The sequence below is a fragment of the Alexandromys fortis genome, unplaced genomic scaffold (assembly GCF_014885135.2).
Source record: "Alexandromys fortis isolate MF-2015 unplaced genomic scaffold, M_Fortis_MF-2015_v1.1 scaffold_222, whole genome shotgun sequence".
NCBI classification, from domain to species: Eukaryota; Metazoa; Chordata; class Mammalia; order Rodentia; family Cricetidae; genus Alexandromys; species Alexandromys fortis.
Genome location: NW_026068108.1, coordinates 1,771,498 through 1,775,648, shown reverse-complemented (window position 1 = coordinate 1,775,648; position 4,151 = coordinate 1,771,498).

The following is a 4,151-nucleotide window of genomic DNA, read 5'->3' as shown; positions in this document are numbered from 1 at the left end:
TGAGTGGCTCATGTCTGAGGGGGCAAGGTACTCAGAGATGACCCCATTGAAAGTGTCTATCCATTGAATTGCTGTGGCCCTTCACCCCAGTTGGTTATCCCATCAATTCTTACCTGGAGAGAAGCTTTTCTGTCTGGTGAGATCAGTGGCCGTCAGTGCTGCCATCTTTATCACATTTGCACAACTGGGGGAAAACCTAAAATATCTGGGTATCAAAATCAGGCTTTTAAAATAACTTGAGTGAGCTTAATCCAGCAGAAACTTGAAGAAAAGAGGGTGTGGTGATGGTTTTAATAGGAATAGCCCCATGCCAGATGTGGTGGTGCACTTTAGTCCCAGCACTCAGGAGGCAGAGGCAGCCAGATCTCTGTGAGTTCTAGACTCACCTGAATGACCAGCCTACAAAGCTGATTCTAGGACAACCAGAAAGAAACCCCATCTCAAAAAAAAAAAAAAAATGTCCCCCATAGGTGCATATATTTGAATGTTAAGTAACCAGGGGCACTATTTGAAAGGATTAGAAGAATTAAAACACATGGCCTTGTTGAAGGAGGTGTGTCACTAGGGAGGGCTTTGAGGTTTTAAAAGCCTGTGCCAAGCCCAGTCTCTCTCTCTCTCTCTCTCTCTCTCTCTCTCTCTCTCTCTCTCTCTGCCTTCAGATCAGGATGTAGCTCTCAGTCACTGCTCCAGAGCCATGCATGAATGACACCAAGCCCATGACATGATGATAATGGACTACTCCTTGAAATTGTAAGCAAGCCCTTAATTAAATGCTTTTTTTTTGGTAGGAGCTGCCTTGGTGTGTCTTCAGAGCAATAGAATAGTGACTGAGACAGAGGCAGAAAGACCTGTGTTGTAATTGGAGCGGCGGGGCTGCGTCCCCAGCACCCCGGCCGCCTGCTAGTTTATGCCCGAAATAACAACACACAAACTGTATTCTTTTAAACACTGCTTGGCCCATTATCTCTAGCCCTTACGGGTTAATTCTCATATCTCGATCAACCCATCTCTAATAATCTGTAGCATCAGTCTTACCGGGAAGATTCTAGCCTACGTCCATCCTGTGTCGAAGCTGCCTGGGAGAGAGGAGCCTGGCATCTCTGCTCCAGAGAGCAGAGCTGTCAAGTCTGAGCTCACTTCCTCTTCCTCCCAGCATTCTGTTCTGTTTACTCCACCCACCTATGTTCTAACCAATAAAATGGGCCAAGGCAGTTTCTTTATTAGCCAATGACCTTCCTCCATCAGACCTGCACTTATATTTTTAAATTACACTTATCTATTTGTTCCCTGTGTGCCTGTATACCTACATGGTCCAGGTGTGGAGGTCAAGGACAACGTGTAGGAGCCGCCGGCTCTCTTCTTTCATCACATAGCTCCTGGGAGGCAAACTCAGATTGTAAGGTTTGACAGCAAGCACCTTTACATACTGTGCCTTTTTTAAAATTGTGTAGGTATTTTGCCTATATGCAAGTCTGTGCTAGAAGAATAGCCAGTGCTCTTAACCACTAAGCCATCTCTACATTCCTTGTTGTAGCTAGTGATTTCTCTCCCATCCACCAGTTCCCAAATAGCTGCTCAAAAGCTCAATATTAATTACAGACTGTTTGGCCAGGGCTGGAGAGATGGCTCAGTGGTTAAGAGCACTGGCTGTTCTTCCAGGGGACCTGGGTTCAATTCCCAACACCCACATGGTAGCTCGCAGCTGTCTGTAACTCCAGTTCCAAGGAATCTGACACCTTTAAAGCAATGTACATTTAAAAAACGTTAAATTATTTTTAAAAAAGAACTTATCAAAAATAAATAATAAGAAGAAGCCAGGTAGTGGTTGTATACGCCTTTAACCCCAGCACTTGGGAGGCAGAAGCAGGTGGATCTCTGTGAGTTCGAGGTCAACCTGGGTACAAGAGCTAGATCCAGGATAGGCTTCAAAGCTACAGAGAAACTCCAAAAGCCAAAATTAATTAATTAATTAAGAAAAAGAAGAGGGGCTGGAGAGATGGCTCAGTGGTTAAGAGCATTGCCTGCTCTTCCAAAGGTCCTGAGTTCAATTCCCGGCAACTGCATGGTGGCTCACAACCATCTGGAATGAGGTCTGGTGCCCTCTTCTGGCCTGCAGACATATACACAGATAGAATATTGTATACATAATAAATAAATAAATATTTAAAAAAAGAAAAAAGAAAAAGAAGAAAAACTGTTTGACCCATGACTCGGGCTTCTTACTGACTAGCTCTACATATAAATTAATCCATTTCTAATAATCTGTATGTGGCCACGTGCCCTGTGGCTTACAGGTAATGTTCTGGCGTCTTAATCCTCCTGTAGCTGCTGGCATCTCCCGACTCCACCCTCTTTTCCCCTTGATCCTTTGTTGGTCTTCCCTCCTAGCTATGTCCTGCCCTGCCATAGGCCAAAGCAGCTTCTTCACTAGCCAATGGTAATAAAACATATTCACAGCATATAGAAGAGCATTCTACATCAGTGTGTGTGTGTGTGTGTGTGTGTGTGTGTGTGTGTGTGTGTGTTGTTTCCTATTTCAGGCCTGGAACTTGCTATGTAGACCAATCTCTCCCTTGAGACCTTCCAGTCTCTGCCTGCCGAGTGCTAAAACAATAGGCATGTGCCACCACAACCAATCTTGCTTCCCCTTCAAGCAACAGTGAAATATATCCATCAAATCTGAAATTATTATTGAATTTTTATTATACTTCAAGGTCTTTCCTCACTCTTAAAAACCAAGTTAAATTTCATTCTTTTTTATTTTTTTATTAATTTATTTGGGTTTTTTTGAGACAGGGTTTCTCTGTAGCTTTGGAGCCTGTCGTGGAACTAGCTCTTGTAGACCAGGCTGGCCTTGAACTCACAGAGATCTGCCTGCCTCTGCCTCCTGAGTGCTGGAATTAAAGGTTTGCGCCACCACCACCCAGTTCATTCTTTTTTATATGTCTGGGTGTTGCATACATATATGTCCGTGCAGAACTTGCATGCAACTAACCAAGAAGGCCAGAAGAGGAAGACTGATCCCATGGAACTGGAGTTACAGAGCATATGAGCCGCTTTGTGGTGACTTACTTGAAAATCAAATCCAAGACATCTTCAAAAGCAACCAGTGCCCCATAACTGCTGAGCCATTTCACTATTTTGCTCTGAGACAGGGTTCATTATGCAGCCCATGCTGACCTTTAACCCATGACCCTCTATCTCGGCATCTTAGTGCTGGAATTACAACAGGAGTCATCATGCCCAGCTCCTATTCATTTGGTTTTTTTTTTTTTTTTCTAAGACAGCGTTTTTTCTAGTCCTGTCTGTCCTGGAACTCTCCGTGTAGACCAGGCTCCTATTCTTTTACTTACTTTTATTTCGTATGTCTGAGTGTTTAGCCTGTACAAACAGTGTGCTTGAAAGTGCCTAAAGAAGTCAGAAGAGGGTATCAGTGGGTCCCCTGAAACTGGAGTTGCAGACAGCCATGAGCTGCTGGGTGGGTGCTCGTAACTGAACTCAGGTCTTCTGCAAGAGCGGTAAGTACTCTTAACCTGTGAGCCATCTCTCCAGCACCAACCCACCCCCAGCTCTTCATTTTTGAAGTGCAAGTCATAACTAAACATCCACTGTAGATAATTGGGAAATATAACAACTTAGAGAAAATGTTTTGGGAAGAGAAAGATATTGGGAGAAAATGTGGGTATGAGTGAGCTTGATTCTGTAATTGCTTTGCAGGCCTCTTGTTTGTGGCAGGGTCTCCTGCCTCCCACACATGCCAAATCATCCAGATAACATGCCCACACATGCCAGATAACATGCAACATGCAATCGTCATGAAGGCTAACTGTGTTGGCATCATGCCCTGGGGTCTTTGGAACTGAGCCAAATGTCCTTCTTTTATATTCCTTATTACATTTATTTATTTATTGTAAGAGGCCACGGTGCAGTACATGTGGAGGTCAAAGGTTGTTTTTTGGAATCTGTTCTCTCCTTCCTACATACATCCTGGGGATGGAACTTATAGGAGGCCCAAAATAATCATACAGAAACCATATTAATTAAATTACTAGTTGGCCCATTAGTTTTAGCTTCTTACATCATTACAGCTTCTTACTGGCTACCTCTTACATCTTTTTTTTATAGTGGCTCAGTTTTTATTTTAGTTGATA